Raw genomic sequence first — 12,787 nt, 5'->3', positions numbered from 1 at the left:
GCTGGGAATGATGAGCGAAGGATATGTGTGGATTCTCACTGATGCTACAGCTAATATGTTAAACACATTCAATATTTCAACTCTGAGTTCAATGCAGGGAGTTTTAGGAGTAAAGACGTACATCCCCAAGGCAGAGACGTTGAACAACTTCACCAGTCAATGGAGAAGGAAATTTCGACAAGACAATTCAAGCATTCATGACCCACAAGTAAATGTTTATGGATTGTGGGTTTATATCTTTGTGCATATGTTATGGACACTCCCATAAATAAAATATTAAAATTATATTTGTTTTAAAAATAAATAAATAAAATTTGTCACGTGATAAATTATGATTGAACAATTCAGTCAGACGCAAAAGATAGATGATATCAAGAATAATGCACCTAATTATTTTTCTTTTTTCTATATATTTAATTTTTAAAAACAAAATACCAAATTATTATTAATGTCATTTGACAGGGTTGTGAAAATTTTAAGGAAATTATATCTTTTCTTATATTTGGTTTTGAGTCAAATTTTTATTTTTTCTTGTGTTTGAATTCATCCGGTTATTTGTATTTTGGTTCATTATTCTATATTTAGAAAATAACTGTATGCCTTAATTAATTTATTTTTAAAATTTTACGATGTTAAATAAAAATAATGAAAACTAATCTAATTAATATTTGTTTGTTTGTTTTAAATTAAATAATAAGACACTGACACGAAAGGTTGATGAAAGTGATTAATTATTAAGAGAAAAATCAAGAGTAGAAGTGTGTCACTGGAAGACGTATAACCAAATTTAATTAAAATTGAAATGTTAGAAATGTAACATAATATTATAAAAGTTAGGAATAGAGTAAAAATGAAACATAAGTGTAGCATTTTGAAACTTATAGATGAAAGAAAATGTAAATAAAAATAAAACCCCAAACTCAAGGCTTAAGCGTAGATACTAGATAGATTATTGTTGTTTAAATTAAAGTTAATATACATGGTTTGGATTCTGGAACACCGAGACAACGAACACTTTCACGGTTCTGCATCAAAAAAATAGTTTTACATCCAAATAAGGAGCTTTTATCATTGGTATGTGGCAAGGCGAGAATTGGCATGCAATAAGCAAAAAAAAAATATGCAAAAAGTAGGTAAGGTCGTTATCAATGAAGAGTACTTACCTAAACGTCTTGACGAAAAATTATTTATAGTTTACCATTGATTTTATCGTAGATAGAAGCAAGCAATGGTGTCGAACCCAAGGGAGTGATTGATTTTTCCCAAATTGGGGGAAATTGTAGGAGGGAATGAGAAGGGGAGTTTGGTATGCAAAACAACTCACAAAAGAGGGAGATAGTAGATATTGAAAACCAAGATGGTAAGTGAGGAATGTGCTTAGACTTACATCAAATCTTATCATTGAATCAAAGAGGGTAAGGAAATTGAATTATGCATAGTCTTAAAGAGATTTTGATTCAAGATTTCCTTGCAAGATCAAATTGCTTGATCTTGGAAGGAATTCTTGAATCAAAATTCAAAAACAAGTAAAGAATTCCAAATGATTTAGTTTGATCATTGCAATTCTAACTAAACTCATTATTCTTTTCTTTAAAACAAAACACAATATGGATCAACAACAACTTTATATTTGTTGGAATTTTTTGTCCTAAAACTCGTAGTTTGTAAATCATATTCTATTCAATAAAGTTGTTATTGAGAAATTAAATATTATAATCTTAAATCCAATAAATCAAAGTTCCAAGGCTATTTTTTGAATAAACTTGAACTTTATGTGTAAACATAAACGTGGATCAAGTTCGAGTATATAGCCTAAATAGTCTATAGTATATGAAATAAAGGTTGGGCGCCTTATTTTGAGAGACTATGGATGCGGCCCACTTTGTTGTACAAACGATGTGATCCTAATCGTTCATGTAGAGACATGAAAGTGGGGGCATCCTATGTAAAATGTTTACATAAGACTGAACCATGAATTAGTCATTTTTACGTTATAACACCGTTTACTGTTTAAAACTGACTATCTCAATTATTGATGACCTAGGTAACTTAGTCTTAATCCTGAGTTAACTATGAACTCCTGTTCATACGAGATTATCCTTAGATCTGCATAGGTGAGGGCAGCTCATCAGCGTTGGCCCAATAAGCCTCCCATTTCAGGGGTAAGATCGGGTGGATAGCTGGGAACATAGGGTACAAGATGGAATTCACTCCTACCCGCTTTAGGGTTAGTAGATAGGTTGCTCTCTTAAGCACTGAATCCAAGTCTTGAACAAGAGGCCCCACCCTCTCATTGGCCCGAGAGGGATTAAGTTTATAGGTTGAACCTTAAACCAATTGTTCAATAGTGGATTAGTGGGACTTAAGGAGCAAGATGTAATCTTGGGGGTAAAACGGTATTTTGACCCAGCCAAGGTTACGAGCAACCTGTGAAGGATTAACTTACTGATTATGGTTTTATCAAATGGACACAAATATATCTATAGTGAGGGGAGTGCAACTACGGGACTTTAGTGGAATGACCCGTTAGTTAACGAATGTTGATTAACTCGGTTTAAAAGAGTTTAGCTAGTTAATCTTGAATCGTTGGAGCCCATGATCTATAGGTCCATTAGGTTCCTCTGCTAGCTCATATGGATTAAACTTAGAACAGTGTGATGAAATAAGTCGAATTGTTCGAATAGGGAGAAGAAAGGAAAACCGACATATACAGTGATATAATCGTCGGTCTTCTAATTAGAAATAGAGCTTTATGTTTTACATACTATAAGTATGAATGCGGATTCATACTAAGAAGCTCGGAATTGGTCAAAAATAGTAAAAAGTCAAAATGTTGACTTTTGACTTTGAAAAGTCAAACTTTGACCGGCCTTATATTCAAATGTGATTTGAATTTTGGAAAAATGAATGCGGATTCATGCTCGGGAGGTTGGAATTAGTCAAGACGGACAAAATGGTAAAAAGTCAAAATATTGACTTTTGACTTAGAAAAGTCAAAGTTTGACTTTTGACTAGAAAAATCTAATGACCATTTTACCCTTGGACTAAGTTAGTGGGAAAATCCAACATTTTGTTGGATAATCCCACTAACTCTTAGTGGGATATGTGGCTATATGAGATATAGACACCTAGCCCACTAAGTTCCACTAATTATTAGTGGAATATTAGGTGTTGAGATTTGACAATTGAATTGCATGCATTTTTGCATGTAATTAGGCTATAAATAGAGATGTTTTCAAATGTTGAAGGACTTTTGCCTCTTTTATCATTTTCATCATCTCAACAAAAGAAAAAAGAAAGCTTCCAATCTCATTTTATCTCCATTACTTTCTACACCAAAATTGGGTCCCACAACCCGGTTCTTTGTCTAGAGGATAGCAGTTGAGTACTAGTGGTGGTCTCGGGTAGAATTGGTAAGAAGACATCAAACCTTTTGAAAGCTTCAAAGGTAATACTTCTTAAAACCCTAATTTGATTAGTTTATGGTTACATGTTAATTATGGCAATTAGGGTAGAAATTCGATTCTTTTTCCGCTGTGCATGACTTAGTTCTATCAATATTCAATTCAAGGAATCAAAGAGAAATTAATTTGTACACAAAAAAATGCAATTTAATCCCAAGAATTATCCCAAAAAAAAAAATTGAAATCCAAAAGAGACATTACACAATTCTAAAATTGGGAGAGATAAAATGAAGAAAGATGGAAAATTTGTATATAAGCAAGTAAAACAACTAATCTTGGATTAATTATTTTGAAGGACGTGGGCGCCGGTAAGGCCAAACGACATCGTATTTGCCTTAGGAAATTCGAGTTAAAAGTGTGTCTAGTGAGGTTCGAACGCGTGACTACGAGGCTAGGCGTGCGCGACTGAGAGGCTGCACGTGTCAATCTTCTTCAATATTTACAAAATATGCCCTTTATGTTTAATTTGACCGTTCTCCTTCGTTTGAACTCCGAATTAGGTGATTTTCATGTCGTTCGGTTCGTATCAGAGTCTACTTTATATTCTGTATAAGAATATAAAAATAGTGAAAATATACATGATAAGGATTGAGAATAGACTATACTTAAACGGATCAATATTTGTCCCAACAGTATGATTCGTCTCTTAAATACATAAATTTGAAGTAAAATTTTACACAAACATAAACAAATGAATCATTTGTCAAAAGTGTGAATGGGTAGAGGTTATTGGAATCCCTCAACTAATAATCCAAAAAAGGTTTTAAATTAAACCAAATAAAATAATTTAATAAGATTTTTGAAAGAGCATGTTGATGTTCATTTCACTCGAAAAAAATCCAGGAAGAATTTTGGTCAATCTAGGTGTCATTGACTTTTTCGAAGAGCTATAGCTTCTTCATTTGTAGCCATGAACCTGGAAAACAAGTCAGCTAATATTGTGCAGAAGGAATTATTAGCTCTTCAAGACTTAGGCAATTCTTTGTAGAGAAAGTACAAGGTAACCGATCGCAAAAAATATGGAAACACGGGCGGTTATGACAAAAAGTCCCTCAAAATTGTCGATACTGAGGTGGGTAGAAGATAATTCAGTGGCTTCTGAACTCAAACATTCTCTCACCTTCTTGAACCATGCATTTTCGATCTCTCTTATTCTATCACCCTCTGTTACCTTCAAAATCGCTCTCGAAATGTCAGGTACTAACGATGAGCCTCTCGGAAAACTCTGTCTAAAAAGACCATCATAACTAGTATGGTTTAGGGGTGTACAAATATGGGTTGAACTCGAATAACTCAGACTACTCAACCCATATTATAAGGGTTGTGTTGGGTTAGGTTAAAACATGGGTTGGGTTAAAAAAAATTAATTTTTTTGGGTTGGAGGGTTGAAAAATTCAGTTCAACCCAATTCAACCCGAATTAATATAATATATAAAAAATAAATATTATTTTAATAAAAACAAATTAGAGGTATATAAATTTTGAATTTATTATATGAAAGTTTGAATTATGTACGTTTGAAATTTATATGTAACAATTTCAAACTTTTATAACCACTAGAAACTAGAAAACGAAAAAAAAAAATTAAAATATTTATATATACAACCCGACAACCCAACCCAACCCAACCCATATTTTACGGGTTGGGTTGGGTTAGAGGGTTATTCGGGTTGCCAACTCAACCCGATTTCACCCCTAGTATGGTTTACATACTCTCACTGTCCAATTCAATAGCCTTGAAATCGACTCCTAGTTTAGTCAAAAATCTCTTCACCTAAACAACAAAATGAACGGTAACTCTTGCTGTAAAGAACACAAAAACAGCAACCACTTTAGCCTTCTCCAATGTCATGTTCAAATTATTTTTTTTTTTCTCTCGATTTGAAAACCCTAAAAAGCGAAGTTTGGGCATCACCATTAAACTTTTCTAGCAAGAAAAACTCTAACATTACTCGAAACGAGACCACAAAGTAGTTGGATGTGAAGTTTCGAGACCTTCAACATTGTTCTAAGTTGGGTAGTTTCTATCGGGGCCACAACAATTGTTGCACCCTTTTCAGCGTTTTGGAATGGAACTAAAAAGTGAAGTCTAAGGCATCACCGTTCGACTTTTGTAGGAAAAAAAAACTTTAACTTTACTCGAAACTATACCACCAAGTAGCTGGATGTGAACTTTCGAGACCTTCGACACTACTTTAAGTTGGGTAGTTTTTTCTGGGACCACTGCATTGGTGGCCCCCTTTTCAGCGTTTTGGGACAAAACTAAAATCTGAAATCTAGGGTATCATGGTTCGACTTTTATACGCAAAAAAACTATATCATGACTCGAAACGAGACCACCCAGTAGCTGGATGTGATCTTTCGAGACATTCGACACTGTTCTAAGTTGGGTAGTTTCTTTCGATGACACAGCATTGGTGGCCCCCTTTTCAACGCTTTGGGACAGAACTAAAAAGCGAAGTTTGGGCATCATCGTTCGACTTTTCTCGCAAAAAGAAACTCTAACCTTACTCGAAACAAGACCACAAAGTAGTTGGATGTGAAGTTTCGAGACCTTCGACATTGTTATAAGTTAGGTAGTTTCTTTCGAGGCCATAGCAATTGTGGCCTCCTTTTCAGCGTTTTGGGCTGGAACTAAAAAGCAAAGTGTAGGGCATCACCGTTCGACAATTGTAGGCAAAAATACTCTAACATTACTCGAAACGAGACCACCCAGTAGCTGGATGTGATCTTTCGAGACCTTCGACACTGTTCTAAGTTGGGTAGTTTCTTTCGATGACACAGCATTGGTGGCCCCCTTTTCAACGCTTTGGGACAGAACTAAAAAGCGAAGTTTGGGCATCATCGTTCGACTTTTCTCGCAAAAAAAACTCTAACCTTACTCGAAACGAGACCACAAAGTAGTTGGATGTGAAGTTTCGAGACTTCGACATTGTTCTAAGTTAGGTAGTTTCTTTCGAGGCCATAGCAATTGTGGCCTCCTTTTCAGCGTTTTGGGCTGGAACTAAAAAGCAAAGTGTAGGGCATCACCGTTCGACAATTGTAGGCAAAAATACTCTAACATTACTCGAAACGAGACCACCCAGTATCTGGATGTGAACTTTCGAGACCTTCGACACTGTTTTAAGTTGGGTAGTTTCTTTCGGGGCCACAGCATTGGTAGCCCCATTTTCAGCGTTTTGAGACGAAACTAAAATTTGAAATCTAGGGCATCTCCGTTCGACATTTGTACGCAAAAAAACTCTAAAATTGCTCGAAATGCGTCCACCCAGTAGCTGGATATGAACTTTCGAGACATTTGACACTGTTCTAAGTTGGTTAGTTTCTTTCGGTGCCAAAGCATTGGTGGCGCCCTTTTCAACGTTTCGGTACGTACTAAAAAGCGAAAATTAGGCATCACTGTTCGACTTTTTTGGCAAAAAAAAGTCTAACATTACTTGAAACAAGATCACAAAGTAGTTGGATGTGAAGTTTCGAGACCTTCGACATTGTTCTAAGTTGGGTAGTTTCTTTTGGGGACACATCAATTGTCGTCCCCTTTTAAACGTTTTGGAATGGAACTAAAAGGCGAAGTCTAAGGCATCACCTTTCAACTTTTGTAGGCAAAAAAACTCTAACTTTACTCGAAACTAGATCACCAGTAGCTGAATGTGAACTTTCGAGACCTTCATTGGTGACCCCCTTTTCAGCGTTTTAGAACCCATCACCTCTTAGTTAGATAGAGTTGAGGTTAATATATTGGTGTTGGAAAGCTTATGTTTAGGGTGTATAACAATTACACAGATTTTCGTCACATTTTAATTAGTCTCTTCTTCTTATCGCGTGCATCATTATTTTGATTGAATGTTTCTTGTCATCCTTGGTTAACATTAATAACTAAATTTGAGATCATAGTTGCTAGAATGTTTGGCTATCAGAACAAAAGTTTTTACGCCTGAAAAGATGTTAAGAAGCTTTGAGATAAAGTGCTTATATTCGTGATGATATTTTGTTTATGTTTTGTGTGATCTATATTTTATCAAGTTAGTTAAAAAGTTTGTAAGGGAGCATTATGTCACGTGGTTATTTTAATCACAAAACCAACGTGCGGCACAAAGGTGTTGGGGTTGCACCAATGTAAGCCTAAGAGTAATTGGACTTGTTGGAACAAACTAAGGAAGAAGGAAATTCGTAGGTAAGAAGTAGGCAAAGAGTTGTAGACAAGGTGTTTGATAAAATGCTTAAGAGAGCTTTGTTGATGAATTCCCAAGGATTCTGTGTTGTTTGTACAAATGGACCCCTTTGGGGTATTTATAGAAGTATACAATCTATTTACAAGCCCTAAACCGCCTTACAAGGTCGGCAAAAGCAATCTGGAACATTCCCGAGCGCTCATGACACTGTCCAGAAGCTTCTGGAAGCGTCTGGGGCCGTCTGGCGCGCGCGCGGGCCTTCTGGAGGCTTCCGCGCGCGCGCGCGCGCGTCTGCGTGCGTCTGGCGCGCGCGCGCGCCTTCGCGCGTGTTCGCGAGCCTTCCCGGCCGCTCGCGATTCTTCTGGAACCTTCGAGAGGTTCCCGGATGCTTCTCCGCGCGCGTGCGCGTGTCCGCTTCCCGCGCGCGCTAGTGTAGCGCGCGCGTCCGACTGGCCTTGCGCGCGCGTCCATGCCGCGCGCGCCCATCTGCCGTGCGCGTCCGCTTGTCTGCCTGCCGCCCTTGCGCGCGCGCGCGCCCATGTCATGACAGGGTCGCGCGCGCCAATCTCCTGCACATTGGCGTGTCATAGGCTTGGCGTGAACTTGCTTCTCTTCCTTGGGTCTTTGGACTGCTTGGGACTTGGTTGGCTCCTCTTGGGCAATGCTAAGGAGCCTTAATTTGCGAAAAATCTGTTGGGTCATTTTTGGGGCGTGACACCCTCCCCCACTCGATTTCGCAACGTCCCCGTTGCGCTTTCTTGAAATCTTCCTGATTTCATCTTGAAATTGCCATAGGGTGTCCTCCTTTTCCCAACTTGCTTCGCTTTCGGGTAGTCCTTCCCAAAGCAAATCAAATATTCGTTATAACTGGGAACTCCTCTCCTTCGTATCTTCCTCTCCGCTAAGATCTCCTTGATTTTCCTGTCGAACTCTGAGATCATGCCGGTAGGTGCACGAGAGGACTCACCTCTGCTTGGATCCTCCTTGTCTTCATAGAAAGGCTTCAACATGCTCACATGGAAGACATTATGGATCTTCAGTCTGGGAGGAAGTTCCAATCGATAAGCTGCTTTGCCCACTTTCTCGATGATAGAGAAGGGTCCTTCGTATCTTCGGATTAGGCCTTTATGTACCTTGCGTAGGGATTTAAATTGGTTTGGTAGCAGCTTTACCATTACTTTTTCCCCTACTTGGTACTCTCTAGCCCTCCTTTTCCGGTCCGCCCACTTTTTCATTTTAGTGGCGGCCTTCGCCAGGCATGCCCTTGATATATCACATTCTTCGTGCCGTTCCTTGATTCTGTTAAGGAAGTCACTTCTGGACATGCTGGTGGTTATAGCAGCCAGTTTTGCCTTCTGGCTTACGACGTTATTGACTGCATCGGCGTTTCCTGACTTTGCCTCGAGCATAACGTCCTTGTGTTCTGTTGGGACTGTTGGTTTAGAATTTGTCTCTCTCGACGGTACTGTTTGATGTTGGGTTTCGGCGACTCCCTCCTTATTTAGCATGGCTGACAATCTGATTGTTGGTTTTCCCTTCTTTAGTGGGATGGTCGTTATTTGACCATCCACTATCGTCAGGGTACATCCGGAGGAGTCAACGATAGCAATTACTCTATCGAAGAACCCTAAGCCAAGCACGATGTCAAAGTCATCCATAGGTAGCACGGTGAAGTCGAGCTTACCTTGCCAATCACCGATCTTGACTGTTACACCTCTTGCTACACCTTTGATGGCTTGTGCTTCCGAGTTTACCGCCTTGACAGTCCCCTCTTCGTTTGTGAACTTGAGGCCTATTCTCTTAGCCTCATTCACGTTCATGAAGTTATGACTCGCACCGGTGTCAAACATGGCAATAGCCTCTCTCCCGTTTATCTTTACATTTCCATGGAGTAGGCCTCCTTTAGTTGTTTGATTGGCCTGTTTCAGAGCTCCAATGTGTTGCAAGGAACCAATCTGTGGTGTATCATCTCCTTGCTTGGACTCGAGCAATTTGGCAACAAGTGCATTCATTGCTTTTCTATTCGGACAGTCTCTTGTCCGATGAGGGCCATTACAAACAAAACAGGGAGAAGGTTTGGACGACTCACCTTGTTGAGTTTTGTGATACTTGCCATGTCTTTGGAATGCCTTCTTTCCCTTTTCCTTTTGCTCGGAGTCTCTATGCTTGTAGTGATTGCCTTCACGTTTACTTGGGCTAGGTTTTCTCTCCTTTGATTGGGTTGTATAATCGATAAGCATCTCAGCTGCGGCTATAGCATCGTCCAATGTTTGGACATTGCGACGGTCTAGCTCAACCTTGGCCCAATCTTTCAATCCATCTCTAAATTGGAATAGGGCTTCCTTCTCGGGCAGATCACTAATTTCAAGCATAATAGTGGTAAATTCCTTCACATAGTCGAGAATGTTACCTGTGTGTCTTAGCCTTCGAAGTTTGGCTCTTGACTCCATTTCAGCATTGTGGGGAACGAAGTGCTTTCTTAGCTCGGCCTTGAATTGTTCCCACGTCTGGATGGCATTCCCATTTTGGTCAGCGTATCTTCGACGCCACCAAAGTTGTGCGGCATCCCTTAGGAATGTCGGGGCATTGTTTATCTTGGCCTCATCATCTCGAACACCGACAGCTACATAGTATCGGTCAAGGCCAAAGAGGAAGTTTTCCACAACCGTGGCATTCCTCACCCCATTGTATGTGTCAGGTTTCGGCACTTTTATGTGAGTAGTGCCTTGCACAGCGGCGTGTGTACTGGTGGATGGACCGTCTCCACCAAAGTGCTTGGAACGACATTCCATGCAAAGAGTATCTACCTTTGCATCTAGGGAAATATACTTAGAATAGAGTTCGCGTAACTCACCTTCAACAAATGTCTTCAAAGTGGTTACGGTTGATGACAACTCCTTCAAATCCTTTTGGAATGTTTTTCCAAGGTCGGCCACGAGCTCCTTGGTTGCTGCGGAGATTTCCACATTCTCCTGAATAAGCTCTTCGTAGTTATCACCCAACTCTTCTACCGTGTGCTGGACATCCTCGAGACTTTGCTCAAGGTTGGCAAGGCGAGTTTCGACATGCTCCCTTGCATCCGGACCCTTAGATTTCGATCGTCGGGTCGGGGATCGTCGGTCCTTCCTACCTCGTGTGATAGGTCCTTCAAGAACCTGCTCAGCTTGGGCTGAAATGTGGCCTTCTTCGCTGGACATCTTGTTCACAAGTCAACTGGGATTAAGTGGGTGTAGAAACTGTGTTTCGTTACTTTGACAACGTTTCAAGAACTAGAGTCTTGAATCTTGGTCTCTCGGTATCGTGCACTTGATAGCAACGATCAAGAGTATGTCCCTTTGAACGAACACGCTCTGATACCACCTGTCACGTGGTTATTTTAATCACAAACCAACGTGCGGCACAAAGGTGTTGGGGTTGCACCAATGTAAGCCTAAGAGTAATTGGACTTGTTGGAACAAACTAAGGAAGAAGGAAATTCGTAGGTAAGAAGTAGGCAAAGAGTTGTAGACAAGGTGTTTGATAAAATGCTTAAGAGAGCTTTGTTGATGAATTCCCAAGGATTCTGTGTTGTTTGTACAAATGGACCCCTTTGGGGTATTTATAGAAGTATACAATCTATTTACAAGCCCTAAACCGCCTTACAAGGTCGGCAAAAGCAATCTGGAACATTCCCGAGCGCTCATGACACTGTCCAGAAGCTTCTGGAAGCGTCTGGGGCCGTCTGGCGCGCGCGCAGGCCTTCTGGAGGCTTCCGCGCGCGCGCGCGCGCGCGCGTCTGCGTGCGTCTGGCGCGCGCGCGCCTTCGCGCGTGTTCGCGAGCCTTCCCGGCCGCTCGCGATTCTTCTGGAACCTTCGAGAGGTTCCCGGATGCTTCTCCGCGCGCTCCGTGTCCGCTTCCCGCGCGCGCTAGTGTAGCGCGCGCGTCCGACTGGCCTTGCGCGCGCGTCCATGCCGCGCGCGCCCATCTGCCGTGCGCGTCCGCTTGTCTGCCTGCCGCCCTTGCGCGCGCGCGCGCGCCCATGTCATGACAGGGCCGCGCGCGCCAATCTCCTGCACATTGGCGTGTCATAGGCTTGGCGTGAACTTGCTCCTCTTCCTTGGGTCTTTGGACTGCTTGGGACTTGGTTGGCTCCTCTTGGGCAATGCTAAGGAGCCTTAATTTGCGAAAAATCTGTTGGGTCATTTTTGGGGCGTGACAATTAGCACTAATGACATCAATTTGTTTTTTATACCAATAATTTGGAAGTCATACAAAGGTTTGGTATGTGTCATCGAATAAGCATAAATGTTGAAGTTTTTTTATATAATTTTATAAGCTATAACAGTTCTATACTACACTATTTCATGCATGGTGAAACTTAAAAGTAGCGCATGATTGGGAGAGACTAGAGAAGCAACACTTGCAAAACAGGTTAGGGTTATATTTTTAAAGTGGAAAAAATAGGTCATATTTCAAAATTTAAGGAACATTGTGGGCTATTGTGTTTGTCCAATTTAAGGCAGAAAATAAAATCGTAAGATTCCAAGAATGAAAGTACCTATAGTTGTTTTTCTTTATCTAAATCAACAATGGAGGGGTAAAAAATGCAGTGTGGTACTTAGATATAATCGTCCATAGCGAGAGGGTGATGATGAGGGTGGCTTTCTCGTAAAGTTACGAAAGGTGGTCGTAGATAAATGGTTTCCTAGAAAGTTACGAGAGGTGACTATGAGGGATCTTTAACAACTTATGAAGATTTAAGTTGTCACGGGAGATTTTTAATAAATTATGAAAACTTTTAATTTTTAAAGTTGAGTTTTTTTTAAAAAATTTATATAAGAGTTAAAATTGAATTAAATTGAACATTTGCACAAATTTAGGTGTCTAATTTTTACTACTAAAAATTTAAAAACGTAATTACAATGTAATTAAGATAAAATAGTCCTTTCTCATTAGTATGAGTCTAACTCAACTGACTTTTTTTCTTTTTATTTTTCGGAACAAATCCGTGGCTACATGATCCACGTTGCACCTAGAAAAAACCTTTTAAAAAAGAAAAATAGTCCTCTCCTAAAATTTTACATCCAAGTTCTCTAATAAATTGAGCCCAAAAACGAAGCCCATTAGAATTCAGCAAGCCCAAAATCGAGCTGCCCGAACATTAAATTAGG

This window comes from Cucumis sativus, chromosome 6 (genome assembly GCF_000004075.3).
Source record: "Cucumis sativus cultivar 9930 chromosome 6, Cucumber_9930_V3, whole genome shotgun sequence".
Classification (NCBI taxonomy): Eukaryota; Viridiplantae; Streptophyta; class Magnoliopsida; order Cucurbitales; family Cucurbitaceae; genus Cucumis; species Cucumis sativus.
The sequence above is the reverse complement of the archived record's forward strand: the minus strand, read 5'-3'. Positions refer to the sequence as shown.